General features: G+C 44.1%; 1 pseudogene; it reads left to right on the top strand.

The window, feature by feature from the left end:
- Nucleotides 1–16413: 16413 nt before the first annotated feature.
- Nucleotides 16414–16531, top strand: LOC124557901 (annotated as a pseudogene).
- Nucleotides 16532–17161: the final 630 nt, after the last annotated feature.

Raw genomic sequence — 17161 nt, 5'->3', positions numbered from 1 at the left:
AGATGTTCACAATGTATCGTTGCGCAACTCCGTATCTTCGTAGCGATGAGATTGCGAGTATCCAACGGTATTATGAACTTACCACAATCTCAAAAGTAATCCCCCTACTCGTTAAAAGCCGCCTCATACATTTGTGTCTTAACAGCCTACAAATAATTTGCTAATAATGAGATTGTAAGCAGCCTAAGCTATGTCTGGTCATTACTATACAGGTTCGCAGCGCCCTGTCACCCGTAGGAGTTACTGTGGTCTTCAGTCCGAAAACTGGTTTGATGCATTTCTGTCGCTAGTCTGACTTTTCACCTCTGCATAACTAGTGCAATCTACATTCATTGAATTTGTGTACTGTATTCAAGCCTTGATGCACGTCTACAATCGCCCACCCTGTTTCCACACATACACAAACACGTTCGACTGCTTTGTGCTATTTATTGTCCACGTTCACTTCCATATAAGGATACACGCCATACAAATACTTTCGCAAAACACTTTCGAACGTTCAAATTAATATTCTGTGTTGACAAATTCCTCTGTTTTAGCTTTTCTTGCTATTACGAGTCAGCATTTTATATTCTCTCTAATTCGGCCATCGTCTCTTTACTACCTCAAACAGCAAAACTCATCTACTGCTTTTAGCGCGCCATTTCGTAATTTAATTTCCTCAGCGTCGTCTAATTGGATTGCCCTCCATTACCCGTTAAATCAGCTTGTCGTTCCTGCTTTCCTTGATGAAGACGGTGTTGTCACCTACTTCACGTTGGCAGCTACCTGAAAGCAATCAATATCGGTCAATATGTTATGATTTCTATTGATTCTGCTACCTCGCCGAGTCTTTAGATAGCGTGTGTAGTATTTAAACAGAACGTTCCGTCAACCAGGTCATTTTTCACCACCAAATGTATTAATAAGTGTTTTTCGGATTGAGACACACTCCCTAGCACACTTCCGCCTCCAGCAGCTGTCAGCCATTTGTCTTACACTAGACGAGTAGGAAGAAAGATCGGTGTTTCACGTCACGGTCATAAAGGGAGCAAACACAAGTTCACATTGGACAACGATCAGGCAGGAAAGCGACCATACCTTTCTGAATAAAGGTCGTATCGGTCGGAAGTATTTCTGCATTGAAATTATTTTTTGTATTAAAGGAAAAAGGATGAGTCAGATAAAAACTGTAAACATTTACACTACTCGTCATTAAAATTGCTACATCAAGAAGAAATGCAGATGATAAATGGGTATTCATTGGACAAATATATTGTACTAGAACAGACATGTGATTACATTTCCACGCAATTTGGGTGCATAGATCCTGAGAAATCAGTACCCAGAACAACCACCTCTAGCCGTAATAACGGCCTTGATACGCCTGGGCATTGAGTCAAACAGAGCTTGGATGGCGTGTACAGGTACAGCTGCCCATGCAGCTTCAACACGATACCACAGTTAATCAAGAGTAGTGTCTGGTGTATTGTGACGAGCCAATTGCTGGGCCACCATTGACCAGACGTGTTCAGTTGGTGAGATATCTGGAGAATATGCTGGCCAGGGCAGCAGTCGAACATTTTCTGTATCCAGAAAGGCCCGTACAGGACCTGCAACATGCGGTCGTGCATTATCCTGCTGAAATGTAGAGTTTCGCAGGGATCGAATGAAGGGTACAGCCACGGGTCTTAACACATCTGAAATGTAACGTCAATGCGAACGAGAGGTGACCGAGACGTGTAACCAATGGCACCCCATACCATCACGCCGGGTGATACGCCTGTATGGCGATGACGAATACACGCTTCCAATGTGCGTTCACCGCGATGTCGCCAAACACGGATGCGACCATCATGATGCTGTAAACAGAACCTGTATTCATCCGCAAAAATGACGTTTTGCCATTCGTGCACCCAGTGCGACCCATGCTCCTCGTCTGACACTGGCAAGTTACGTTGATTCCAGAAAACACACGAGCCACTGAATAGGGTTATGTTGAAACACTACCGAGTGACACTGCAGCAACTATTAGCATTTAAATAGTCTACATCTGCATTTATGTATACTCCATAATTAGTAATTACCAGAAATGAAGTAAAATGATGGTATGCGCTGATGGCCGGGAATCCCCACCTGGGGAAGTTCGGCTGCCCGAGTTGCAAGTCTTTTAGTTGACGCCACATTGTACGACTTGCGTGGCGATGATGATGAAGACAAAACTATACCCAACCTGGGCCCACTGCATGGCACTCAGAGGCGCCGACCACTCAGCTAAGAAGGCGGACGAAAGTACCAGAATTCTAACAGTGAACCACACAGCGACGCACAACTGCGACATGAGTTCGTGAGCTCACCGAGACGTTTTCGTTCTTTCTAAACGAACCCATCACCAAACGAGTTGCTCTGCTTTGCGCCTTCTCTATTACCTACCGAATTATGGTTGCAGACTAAGAAATGGAGCTCAAGTATCGATCGAACAAGGGTGACTGCGCTACACGTCCTGTAGATTCATCGAATGGATCTGTCTGGCGTTTGCATTTCCTATAGTTAGTTTTATGTTGTCGTTTCACAGTAAATCGAACAGTATGCATGCTTCCAGATACCATATTAATGAATGTATCTGTTTTCAGTTACTGTATTCTGTGGAATTCGTCCGCAATTCGCCACGTTTAATGTGTTTTATTTACATGGACGATACTTTTGAAAGTTGCAAAATCCTTTGCGTTAACTGCCTCATATACCAGTCGATCTGTTCAAATCACAATTACCCTCGCGACACCTTTATTAGACTCTGGAGTTATGGAGTTCTTTATATCTACCTAGTATAGTGCTCGACCACTCGTCAACGCTCAACCCCATTTTTTTTCCTGTGGCGCTCTTCTAGTATTGTGGAAGTCATTCCTGATGTCTTGCCGGCCGCTGTGACAGAGCGGTTCTAGGCGCTTCAAATAAATGGTTCAAATGGCTCTGAGCACTATGGGACTTAATATCTGAGGTCATCAGTTCCCAAGAACTTACAACTACTTAAAACTAACTAACCTAAGGACATCACACACATCCATGCCCGAGGCAGGATTCGAACCTGCGACCGTAGCGGTCGCGCGGTTCCAGACTGAAGCGCCTAGAACTGCTCGGCAGGTGTTTCAGTTCAGATGTTAAGCCCCATAGTGCTTAGAACCATTTGAACCATTTTTGAACCTGATGTCTTAGTAACAACATCCTGTCCCTTATTCTAATAGGCCATTTCCCATGTAAAGTCTTGTATCAAGGAAGCAAGGGAGAGGATGTTGTTACGGGTGTGCGGTATCCTCTTTTTAAAACACGAATTCACACGTGGATTAACACAGCTCTTTATTTACATGAACAGATAGCTTCTACTTAACTTAAATAACGTCCATGTGTTATGGTACAAGCTCATCTGTAATAGACCTTTTGCAGACAATATCGGTAATCTTGCTATTGCCGGCCGGGGTGGCCGAGCGGTTCTAGGCGCTACAGTCTAGAACCGCGCGACCGCTACGGACGCAGCTTCGAATCCTGCCTTGGGCATGGATGTGTGTGATGTCCTTAGGTTAGTTAGGTTTAAGTAGTTCTAAGTTCTAGGGGACTGATGACCTCAGAAGCCGAGTCCGATAGTGCTCAGAGCCATTTGAACCAATCTTGCTATTGCCGGCCGAAGTGGCCGTGCGGTTAAAGGCGCTGCAGTCTGGAACCGCAAGACCGCTACGGTCGCAGGTTCGAATCCTGCCTCGGGCATGGATGTTTGTGATGTCCTTAGGTCAGTTAGGTTTAACTAGTTCTAAGTTCTAGGGGACTAATGACCTCAGCAGTTGAGTCCCATAGTGCTCAGAGCCAATCTTGCTATTACAAACTTTAGTCTCGCTGCTAGTCTCGATCTGGTCGCTATGCACTGCCGTAGCTGGAGCGAGTCAGTGAGAGTGCGAATATGCTCACAGACGCCAAACTGGTGAGTGAATAGTGACTGAGCCCTCCGTTCAGCCGCGGCGGCCTAGATGTCGAGAGGGCGTTGGCGGCGTGTTGCTTGTCTCTGTGTCTCTGGCCTCTCTCGTGATAGGCGCCCTTGATCCAGCGCCTGCTATCCATCTTCGCGCTACATCTTTGCCGACCGGTGTGCTAGTGACAGCTTATGCCAGCACATCCAAAACATGGATTTCCTTAGACATTCTTCATCTCTTATCTTAACAGTCTGCATAATTTCCAGCATTGTTTTCTAACACTACACCTCAAACGTATCGATTCTCTTCGTGTCCACTTTCCTTGCAGAAAATAGGTCACTTCCATACAATTCTTTACTCTTGACCTACATTTTCGGAAATTTATTTGTCAAATTAACACATATTTTTTGTCGTAGTAGACTTATTTTTGTGATGCTTGCTCTCTTTGTCTGTGCTACAGTGCTTCTTGTCTTCTTGCTTTGCTCGTAATTTATTATTTTGCTTCCAATTTAGCGAAAGTTGTTAACTATGTCAACTTCGTGATTCGCGATCTTTGCTGTCCTTCAATACATTTATCTTGCTGTGATTTCCTCTCAGTCCATATTGTGTACTCAGTAGATGGTTCAACTCATTCAGATTATCCTGTAATTCTTCCTCATTTTCAGAAAGGACAACAATATCACCAGTGTATCTTATCACGGATATCCTTTCACCCACAATTATAACCCTACTTCTCACTCTTTCTTTTGCTTCATACACAGCGTCTGCTGGTTAATAGTCCTACAATAGAGCAGAAAACTGCATCCCTGCCTACGTTCCTAATTATCCGAGCACTTTTCCTCTCGATCTTCCATTCTTATTGTTTTCTTATTATTCTTGTACATATATAAACCGTCTTTCCTGTAGCTTATACTTATATTTCTGTGCATGTCAAACATATTGCACCCTTTGATACTGTCTTACGCGGCTTCTAGGTCGACAAATTCCGTAAAAGCGCTTTCATTTCTCTTAAGCTCTGCTTTCATTACCATGCGCAACCTCAGAACTGCCTTCCTAATCGGGGCTGCTACCAAAACGTGCACATCATTCTCTATAGAGTCCTAGACGTACGTGATCTTTGGGACACATAAGCATTATCAAAGATATAAAGTGTTTCTCAAGTCGTTCTAGCACAATTTGAGAGTGCCAAGTAGTGCATTGACATATTTGTTTGAGTACGGGTCCCCTGTATGGCGTTGTAATGAAACAAACAGATGCATATGATCCGTATCGTCCGCTGCAGAAAAAAATGGTTCAAATGGCTCTGAGCACTATGGGACTCAACTGCTGAGGTCATTAGTCCCCTAGAACTTAGAACTAGTTAAACCTAACTAACCTAAGGACATCACAAACATCCATGCCCGAGGCAGGATTCGAACCTGCGACCGTAGCGGGCTTGCGGTTCCAGACTGCAGCGCCTTTAACCGCACGGCCACTTCGCCGGCGTCCGCTGCAGAGATGACAGTAAGTATAAGAGGTCCTTAAGACCCTGCTCTCGTACACTAGAATACCTACATAACTAGCCTGACCGATATCCTGTTAGGAAGCGGGAAGAGTCGCTTTACGAGGGTTATCGTGCTCGCGACATGCCACCGGCGTTTTACGCATCTCGTAAGTTCATATGACCCTTCTCCACGCTTCGAGCATTCATTGACGGTGTTCCTGGACCCATGCTACTCTGTTCCTTACGACAGAGCAGCGGCTTCCGTACTCAGGAGTAAGAGGTGTTTGTTCTTGTCCAATGTTGAATTACAGAGTGAATTGTTGTACTGCGTACTGCTTTAGAAAAAAATTCATTGTCTGCAGGATGTCGGACGCGGAGTGTGCCAGACAACGATCACCCAAATTGGCTGGCAGCTATCAATTATTCTGATATTGATGGTTTTGCACGCACAGCAAGATGTCGGATTATTTCCCAGTAGCACTATTCGATTCTGCGACAGCTGTACCATGCCTGCTCAGTTAAATTCGGTGGTTCATGAACGAAGGATTCGCTGATGTACTGTAAAAACGAATATTCAAAGCCTTTCTCTCTATGCTGATGGGTCTTTGAGCCGTCCCTCAGCTGCAGTGTTGTTCTGCATCGATGTAGTGATTTGTTCGACCTACTTTCAGAGCAACAGCTTTACGATTGCACCTCCACCAAGGTGATGGACCAAACGGAAACCTCACGACCTCTCTATTGACAGTATCAAAATGCGATAGCGTAATGTATTATTAACGATTAGGCCTACGTATGCCACGCGGATATATCGCTATATCCGCAGCACGTCATCAGATATTGCAATTTCTTCACCAGATTTTCCCTACCACTAGTCATTATTGATGTTTTACATTCAGTTTTGCAGATTTAGAAGATACGCCTCTCAGTGACTCAAACTATTGCTTACCTTAATGATTAGAGCAAGTTCCTCACATCGTTTCATAACACCGCGCATGCTCGCCAACGTAATCAAATTATGTGTGAGCAGTAAAGTTGATCAGCTCTTATTACTCAGTAGGTATGCCACAAATTCTGTTCTTCGTTCATATAATGACCAAAGAAAAGTATTACATTTCACCAGTTCTAATTCATTTGAAAATATTATCCAGATTATAAATGAAAAGGTCATGAGGCTTACTTTTCCAAATTTGCATGTAAATTTTATTATTGTCATTCTGTAGATATATGTTATTCTTTCTTGGCTTCACTAGAAATTTCCCCTGCACGAATGAGAAATCAGAGAAATAGTATTTCATGAAAGTCGTTGTTTAATGTGTCTTCGCAGATGTTTATAGCTCGTATAATCATCGTGTTTAGATATCTGTCGGCAACGTAGCACTTCCTTCTTCTGTAACGTAAGTCAACACCCGAGATCTGTTTCTAAAATTCGATCAACAGTTTCAAAGTCGCTGCTTATACCTGCTACAAGTGTTTGATCTGTAGCGTTCCCAAAATAACTTGGAGTAGCATTCATCGATACAGCACTTCTCGACATCGCTTACTGCTGTATTCAAATCAGTGCATTTATCTGAAGACTTACCTCGTAAACAAAGCTTAAGCGCTATTTATGAACTGTCAGAAATATTAACAGACTGTTTGATATTGTTGTTATCATTTTACGTTCAGTATGTTCTGTTGATACTGGTTGTCACCCTATAACGTTTGTAAGACATATACATTCTTGATCATGACTTGGACACGCACACACACGTTCTTTCACGTATCATACCGGTGTGGACTCGTGAGCCACTGAACCAGAAAAAGATAAATGAAGCCTTTTAAAATAAGAAATAATATAGAAGAAATCGTTGTTTGTCATTGTAAATAACCACGAACTTCAGTTATAGTGAGCCGGCCGTTGTGGCCGAGCGGTTCTAGGCGCTTCAGTCCAGAACCGCGCTGCTATTACGGTCGCAGGTTCGAATCTTGCCTCGGGCATGGATGTGTGTGATGTCCTTAGGTTAGTTAGGTTTAAGTAGTTCTAAGTCTAGGCGACTGATGACCTCAGATGTTAAGTCCCATAGTGCTCAGAGCCATTTGAACCACTTTTTTTCAGCTATAGTGACCTGTTTTGAGAAGTAAGAACAAAAAGACTGTGTGACAATTCTACTGCACGTAGGGATCATAAAGGGTCTCCAGCGAAGGAGGCCCTAATTTCAAAGTTAAGTATCTCGAAAATTAAGGTCAATAGACGAGTGCAATAAGCCTTATGTTCATCGTGAAAACTGTAAGAATTTTATACAGAAGTTTCGAAATAGTTCAAAAAGCTGCTAACAGGTAGTGCTGTACACTGTACAGCTCGTATAGTATCAGCATGCATAATTAACTCGGCTCTGCACTGCAAGCATTCTTTGCAATTACATCACACAATCTTTCCAAAATATCAACCTCCCACAGTATAGAGGTGGCGGAAGCGAACAGCGAAAGTTATCATCACAGCTTGTTTTGTCTCATCAAAAATGGATTCAGATGCTACACAGATAACCGATTCAAGCTTGTCCGGTGCGGTCGGTGGTTACGTTAGACGCCATCTTTCAATATGCCCACAAAAAGTACTCGCAAGGACCGAGTTCAGGCGAAAGTTGAGACCAATCCATCCCTGTCCCAGTAAATTTGCAATAATACAACGCAGTGACTGTATTCCCGAACTATTCACCAAGAAACAAAACATTATGATTTTTCCGCGCTCAGTATGCGAATGGGCAACGGCTGAAAACCGCTGGTATTGATAACCTTCCATCATGCACTGTGGCTCTAAGGAGAATATATGTAGATACACTAGAAGCAAAAGCTACTATGTTCTTCTTTAAAGGATCAAGGCTTTCTTTGCAACGACTTTGGATAGCTCTTGAAAAGAGTGGTTCAATAATGAAACGTTCCTCAGCGTCTTTAGGTACAGTTTTCGAAAAAATGGACTCACAGTATACAACATGTGGAGTCCACGTTTCACGTTCATTGACACGTAAACATCATTTAATGGGCTGAACTGCTGGCAGTCTTCCTCTTCACAATTGGCGCATTGCCCGACTGTTTTTGCCACCGCTTCACTGCAGGCATCAACAAACGGTGCATCAGTGCTTTCCTCTCAGGAACAACTCATGTCATTCAAAAGCATGTCATTCCATTAGAAACAGCAGATGCCTCAGTATCTTGCAAGATAGAAAATTTAATAGTATTGAGTTAACATTGTTTCGATATGTTGCAGCGTTTTTGAAATCTAACTGGTGTTCTATTTCTAATGACCTCGATGTCGACACGACCTGATCTCTTTTCCTCTGAAATTGTACGGCGGGATCTTGAGCTTGGAACTGCATTTTGTTTAATATTTTCTCATTGGCCATATTTAATTCGGACGCCTCCTCGTTGTTTCAATAAATCTGAACTTCAGTTTCATGAAATATAAAACTTCAATCTGCAAAATTCGCAGGTACACTGCAACTTTTATTAAAAATCCTCGAGTATTCTTCGGTAATTCTTTGCGTTCCAGTACAACAACGCAAATTGCTGTCAAGAACGCACTATAACTCGCACAGATACACCTTCTGGCGTGTTGCTATCGCAATGTATGTGCTTCAATGACAACTGAAGCTCTGATGATGAAGCTGCGCTTCGGAAGGTCCACTGACGAAGTAAAAATGCTACTAAGCTTTCTACTCATTTCACTATCCCAGTCTTTTTCCAAGAAAAGCTAATATGGCTGCTATGAAATTCTGATCTACCTTAACCATTCGTTTTACCTGATTTTCAGAGTTCACTTCTTCGAGGGCAGCCTTACGTTATTCGGTATTTTTTAATTGCGTTTTGTAAGCGACTGGAAAAAAGCGCAGGTGACGCCCGTATGTAAGAAGGGTAGAAGGACGGATCCTCAAAATTACAGACCAATATCCTTAACATCGGTTTGTTGCAGGATTCTCGAACATATTCTCAATTCGAATATAACGAATTTCCTTGAGACAGAGAAGTTGCTGTTCATGCATCAGCACGGCTTTAGAAAGCATCGCTCCTGCTAAACGCAACTCGCCCTTTTTTCACATGATATCTTGCGAACCGTGGATGAAGGCTATCAGATGGATGCCATATTCCTTGACTCCCGGAAAGCGTTTGAGTCGGTGCCCCACTGTAGACTCCTAACTAAGGTACGAGCATATGGGATTGGTTCCCAAGTATGTGAATGGCTCGAAGACTTCTTAAGCAATAGAACCCAGTACGTTGTCCTCGATGGTGAGTGTTCATCGGAGGTGAGGGTATCATCTGCAGTGCCCCAGGGAAGTGTGGTAGGTCCGCTGTTGTTTTCTATCTACATAAATGATCTTTTGGATAGGGTGGATAGCAATGTGCGGCTGTTCGCTGATGATGCTGTGGTGTACGGGAAGGTGTCCTCGTTGAGTGACTGTAGGAGGACACACGGTGACTTGGACAGGATTTGTGATTGGTGTAAATAATGGCAGCTAACTCTAAATATAGATAAATCTAAATTAATGCAGATGAATAGGAAAAAGAATCCCGTAATGTTTGAATACTCCATTAGTAGTGTAGCGCTTGACACAGTCACGTCGATTAAATATTTGGGCGTAACATTGCAGAGCGATATGAAGTGGGACAAGCATGTAATGGCAGTTGTGGGGAAGGCGGATAGTCGTCTTCGGTTCATTGGTAGAATTTTCGGAAGATGTGGTTCATCTGTAAAGGAGACCGCTTATAAAACACTAATACGACCTATTCTTGAGTACTGCTCGAGCGTTTGGGATCCCTATCAGGTCGGATTGAGGGAGGACATAGAAGCAATTCAGAGGCGGGCTGCTAGATTTGTTACTGGTAGGTTTGATCATCACGCGAGTGTTACGGAAATGCTTCAGGAGCTCGGGTGGGTGTCTCTAGAGGAAAGGAGGCGTTCTTTTCGTGAATCACTACTGAGGAAATTCAGAGAACCAGCATTTGAGGCTGACTGCAGTACAATTTTCCTGCCGCCAACTTACATTTCGCTGAAAGACCACAAAGATAAGATAAGAGAGATTAGGACTCGTACAGAGGCATATAATCAGTCATTTTTCCCTCGTTCTGTTTGCGAGTGGAACAGGGAGAGAAGATGCTAGTTCTGGTACGAGGTACCGTCCGCCACGCACCGTATGGTGGATTGCGGAGTATGTATGTAGATGTAGATGATGGAATTTACTGTATTCAGAGCCCATATTTTTCCGAATCGAACAAAATGAATTCTCAGTTTCAACGACATTAACTAGCATCCAAACGATAAGCATAGTCGTGAAAAATAGAAAATGTGAGTAGTAACTCGAAATGACCAACAAGTTGCCAACACTGAAATTGTGTTGTCTACATGCGAAACGGAACTCAGTGTTCAGAATATACACGGTGTTCATACTTAACGTAAAACAGTGCATTAAACCCATAATGGCTCAGTCGTGTTTGCACTTTAGCTGTGAGGTTTTCAGTGTCATTCAACAGAGACTACACTTGGACCATGTTCTTCAGTGCAGAATCCACGGATGTCTTCAAAAAGGTCAGTCCAGAACACAGTTCCAACAGCGATTTATATGCTACAAAGTGTTTTTCAAGCCTCTGGCTACGGTAAGGAGGGACGTCGTAGGCCGTTACATTATTGGAAGAGAATTTCGACTCCACAAAAAGTCTGTTACCAGACCTTCCCCGCGCCACGGATTCTAAGTACAATGACTGAAAAAAGAAAATCGCAACACCAAGAAGGAGTTGTGAGACATAAACGAACGTTGGTAGGGGTGGATCTACATCTGAAAGATAATGTCTGTTCAAATTTCAATAGTAGTGACGCTAGTAGCGCCACTATGAGGATGCAAATCAGGTTTGCTTTAAATACACGCTGTATCGGTCTTGAGTGTTCGTTACCTTTGAAATTAGACGCGGTGAGTTAATGTTAATGAAGAATGCCTTTAAATCGACAAAGATGCCTTTATCAGCACCTCACTGTGTTTGTAAGAGGTCGTGTAATAGGGCTACGAGAAGATGGAGGTTCCTTCTGCGATAGTGCAGAAAGACTTTGCATGATGTAGCCGCTGTTGTTTCTGGTAGTGGCAGTCACGAGAATGTACGGTCGCAAGAAGGTCGCACTCCAGACGACCACGTGGCACTACCAAGACCATCGTGCTCGGCTTATGGCTCTGGCACAGGACACTGCATCTGCAGTAGCAGTTTGAACAGTAGTTGGCACCACAGTGACGCAATTAACTGTCACAAATCGGTTACTTCAAGGACAGCCCCGAGCCAGATGCCCTGTAGCGTGCATTCTACTGACCCGAAAACACCACCATTTGCGACTTTCAAGCGAGAACTCACTGAAGGGCAAGGGGGGGGGGAGGGGGGGTGTCTGTTGTGCTTTCTGATGAAAGTTGGTTCTGCCTCGGTGCCAATGGCCAATGATGGCTGTATTTTGGTTACAAGGTGGCTAGTTGAGAATCTGCAAGCAACCTGTTTGCGTGCTAGACACACTGGACCTACAGATGGAGTTATGATCTGGGATGCGATTTCGTATTACAACAGGAGAAGTGTTATCCCACACACTCTGCAAAATTATATGTTTGTGTGGTGATTCAGCCGGCTGCTGTGGCCGAGCTGTTCTAGGCGCTTCAGTCCGGAACCGCGCGACCGCTACGATCGCAGGTTCGAATCCTGCCTCGGGGATGGATGTGTGTGGTGTCCTTGGGTTAGTAGGGCTTAAGTAGTTCCAAGTTCTAGGGGACTGATGACCTCAGATGTTAAGTCCCATAGTGCTCAGAGACGTTTGAACCATTTTTTGTATGGTGATTCGACCTGTTGTGCTGTCATTCATGAACAGCACTCCACAGAGTGTTTTCCGACAGGATAACGCTCGCCCACATATTGCTATTGTAACCCAATATGCTCTACAGTGTGTCAAGATGTTGACTTGGCCTGCTCTCTCACCAGATCTCGCTCTAGTCGAGCACGTATGGGACATCATGGGAGGACAACTCCAGCGCCATCCTCAAACAAAGATAACCGTCCCTGTATTGGCCGACCAAGTGCAACACGCATGGAACGCCACCCCACAAACTGGCATCCGGTACATGCACAACACAATGCGTGCACGTTTGCATGCTTGCATTCAACATTCTGGCCGGTACACAGGTTATTAATGAACCAGCATTTCGCATTTGCAGTGGCTTATCTCACATTTACATTAACCTGTGATCTTGCAGAGTTAATCGCTTACATATGTTAGGTACACAAATGTACTCCCGAAACTTCATTACTCTACAACAAACCTTTTTTTTTGTTGCGATTGTTTTCCGTCATTGTATGTATAGAAAACGTTTGTTCGCAGTACTTACGACTGCCTCGGTGTTGCAATTGCCCAACAATGTTTCGAAGCTCAGAGCGGTTGAAATGTATACCAGACGTCAGCCACTGTGTTTCTCCCTCAGTGCAGAGTCGAACCCGATTGTTATGTGTTAGCCACATCGAAACTGGACTATGAATGTATGATCAAATGTCCTTCTCAGAGAGAAAATGTTCTTCATGTTGCTGGGTGGCTCTCGTCGCACATTTGTATGCTGGGAAACTCGTAGCCCACACATCCACAGGAACGTCATAGAAAAGAAACATTTGGTTCAAATGGCTCTGAGCACTGTGGGACTTCACATCTGAAGTCATCAGTCCCCTAGAACTTGGAACTACTTAAGCCTAACTAACCTAAGGACACCACACACATCCATGCCCGAGGCAGGATTCGAACGTGCGACCGTAGCGGTCGCGCGGTTCCAGACTGAAGCGCCTAGAACCGGTCGGTCACACCGGCCGGCACCATTTTGGTGAAAGACAATGGCCGTCCATTAGGAGCTGCTTCGGTGAACGAATTTCTCGCAGCTGAAAGATATTTTCTATGTGGACTATGTTTAACGAAAACTGGTAGCCCATACATCGAGAGAAACATCGCGCGAAATAACTACTTTGGTGAAAGATGATGTTCGTCTATACAGAGTGTGTCCGTAATAGCGTGCGAAAATGTAAGAGGACATAGAGAATGCTACACTGAACAATTTGAGGTAGGGAACCTGGGTCGGAGAAGCCAGCTTAAAGAGATAAGGAAGTAAACTTTTCTACCGATTTGTCTATCATTACTGTTTTCGAGTTCATTTAGAACTAACATGCGTACAAGTTTACACGTACTGTGCTGTTTATTTACATGTGCATTCTTTATTTCCTACAAGGAGACAAGGAGGACGAGCCTGATTACTAGTTAATCATGATGCAGATTTTGTTTACTTTACTTGTCCATAAGGTGGCTCTGTTGTATAGTATTTACATTTTCCCATGACAGAACGTGTTGAATCAACGACAGACCCATTCATTACTCAGCTCTATTCAGAGACATACAGAACAATATGCTGGAGCAGTACCGATACAGTTCCGCAGAACTCACCAACATGCATTTGTCTATAGGGAAGTATGTTGCAATGCTCTCGCTGCTGAAAGAGTGTACAGAGAACGATTTCGTAACATCCATCATGACGAGTCTTTATTTCCGTCGATCGACGAATGCGGGAGACTGGTTGATTGGAAAGCAGAAACGAGGGACCTGGCAACATGAAGACTACTCGCAAACCCGATTTTGAAGAGGAGGTAGTGGAACGTATTGCAGCGGACTCCACTACAAAGTATTCATCGTGTCGCATGTCAAATGGGCGCTGCATATACTAGCTTGTGGCGAGTACTCTACGAACAACAGTTACACCCATATCACCCACAACGAGTGCATACAATGCTTGTGACTGACGTTGCACCAAGGGTCGCATGGTATCTGTGGTTGGTCCAGCAGTGGATTCACCAATCACATTTCTTCAAAATCGTGCTGTTTACTGACGAGTCCTCGTTTGATCGTGACGGTATTTCGAACAGCAGGAATAGCCATGTATGGGATGAGGAAAGACCTCTAGCTGTAATAGAATCATACCATCAGGTACATTTTGCTGTGAATATCTGGCTGGCATTGTAGGCGACAGTCTCATTGGCCATATCTTCTAGCTGGCCGTCTGAATGGCCACCTGTACTTGAGGTTCATGCAAGGAGCTCTACCTGAGTTGTTGGAGAACGTACCCTTGGCTGTTCGTGAGAGGATGTGGATACAACATGACGGTGCATCGCCTCACTTCAGTGTGTACGTCCGCAACCATCTCAGTGTTGTATTCCCGGGTCGCTGGATTGGAAGCAGAGTTCCTATTCCACGGCCTGCGAGGTCACCTGACCTGAATCCTCTTGTTTATTTCCTATGGGGGTATCTAAAGTCATTTTTGTATGGAACCGCAGTGGAGACGGAGGTGAAATTAGTTGCCAGAATTTTAGCTGCCTGTGATGTTATTCCAAACATACCAAGGATATCTGCCTGAGTGCATCAGAATCTTGGTGGCCTGTGTCATGCTTGCACTGAGGTTGATGGCCGGCAGTTGCAGCACATTTTGTAAGATACAGTACGAATGGTACTTTCATTGTGTCAGTGATGGTATTTGCAGTTAACTGTAACTAATGTGAATAAAAAAATACACTGTAACGCTGTTTTATTCGTATTATCTCCTGAAGCTGGATTCTTCGACCCCAGGTTCCCTGCTTCAGGTTGTTCAGTGGAGCATCCTCTACATTCTGTTAAAATTTGGTTGCTCTTACGGAAACGCACTGTATAGAGCTGCTTTGGTCGAGGAATTTCTCGCAGTTGAAAGATATCGTGTACATGGACCAACCAGTGAAGTTTCCATTAACGAATCCTGTTAACATGCCCGTATGGGGAAGACGGTATGCAACTTATAATCTGCGTCCAAGGACTACTGCCGCACAAAACATTGTCTGGGATGGGATTAGATGCGAATAAAATTCTTGAACAACATCTCAAAGAGCATACCCCGTCGCTGTCATATATTTCTGGTAGTTAAGTGTTTTAATTTTCCAGCTATACGTGGAAAGCTGCAACTGCAAGAGATTGTAGCGCATAAATAGGCGGAGAGATACATTAGTATCCGATTAGACAAATGATGATATATCGCTTGGAACAGTGATAATTTGCAAAAATCTAGGACTCCGTCTGGAGCCATTTAAGTTGTCATTTCGTGATTAGACTTAACTGTTCGACACTATACATCAACAGGAAAACGCACACTGGTGTGTAAAACTTGAGGACGAAAGTAACTTTCACACGATGTGTCACTGCCAAGTAACATTGTTCGATGAAACTTGGACCATATACTGAAAGAACTGCTCAAGTGTAGTACAGAAGGTAACTGAAGAATTGCATTATGAGACAAACAGAAATGACACTTCTATTACAAGACAACAATGACACTGAAGTCACCGCGATTCATGATTGGGGCCCCTGGGCGTTACAAACGGCAGGACAACGTTTTCAGTAGGATGCGTTGAGAGAATATTCGGCGAATAGACTGGTGTGCCCGTTCCTCCGACTTAAATCACATCTATCACGTATGGGATGCGTTTGGGAGAAGTACGCAGCACGTCCATATGCACCAACGACCATCCAGCAGTTGTTAACCGCACTGATTGAGGAATGGAAGGCTCTGCCCCAAGAATTATTTACCAACTTTGTGGCCAGCGCGGGAGCACGTTGCACAGCACGCACTGCTGCCTGTGCTGATATTACACCCTATTAAGAACCATACCCCGCCTTCTGTGATGTCAAGGGCAGCATCATGAATCGGGATGACTTCAGTGTAAGTAATGTCTTTGAATCAAATCGTCATTTTTGGTCGTGTCATTACGTATTTGTTTCGGTTACCTTCTGTACTATACTGTAACAGTTACTTCTACGCATGGTAAAAGTTTCATCGAGCTATATTACTTGGCAGTGACACATAACGCGAAATTTACTTCGGTACTCAAGTTTTGTGCACGAGCGTATCTTACGTGTATGGTTTTACTTGAGTATTAAGATATGAACGTGCCAACAGCCTTGCCGCAGCGGTAACACCGGTTCCCGTCAGATCACCGAAGTTAAGCGCTGTCGGGCTGGGCTAGCACATGGATGGGTGCCCATCCGATCTGCCGAGCGCTGTTGGCAAGCGGGATGAACTCAGCCCTTGTGAAGCAAACTCAGGAGCTACTTGATTGAGAAGTAGCGGCCGGGAGAGCGGTGTGCTGACCACATGCCCCTCCATATCCGCATCCAGTGGCGCCTGTGGGATGAGGATGACACGGCGGCCGGTCGGTAACGGTTGGGCCTTCAAGGACTGTTCGGGAGGAGTTTAGTTTTAGTTTTGTTAAGATATGAACAATTTGTGTGTGTGTGCTTGTGCGTCAGTGTTAGAAAATTATAAATAAGTAAACCTGATATCAAACCGAAGGTTGTTTTGACCACGGGAGTGTCATAGGTGAAATAAGCAACAAGTTAGAGAAAAAATACCAACATGAACTGAAGATTGGATTCCTGACCTTAGGATTCGTAGATAGGTAGCCGACCCGCTCAGCAAAGTGACTATAGTGTGAGAAGATTACATGAGAAATTTCAGATGATTGGACGTTAGGATTTCGTGAACTGTGCGGATAACTATCGCAAATGAAAACTGTTTATCGATGGTTGTACACTTTCCAACGCATTCACGGCCGACAAGTGTGTGTGTGTGTGTGTGTGTGTGTGTGTGTGTGAGAGAGAGAGAGAGAGAGAGAGAGAGAGAGAGAGAGAGAGAGAGAG

The sequence above is a fragment of the Schistocerca americana genome, chromosome 1 (genome assembly GCF_021461395.2).
Source record: "Schistocerca americana isolate TAMUIC-IGC-003095 chromosome 1, iqSchAmer2.1, whole genome shotgun sequence".
NCBI classification, from domain to species: Eukaryota; Metazoa; Arthropoda; class Insecta; order Orthoptera; family Acrididae; genus Schistocerca; species Schistocerca americana.
Note: the sequence above shows the minus strand (reverse complement) of the source record. Positions and strands in the feature narration are given on the sequence as shown.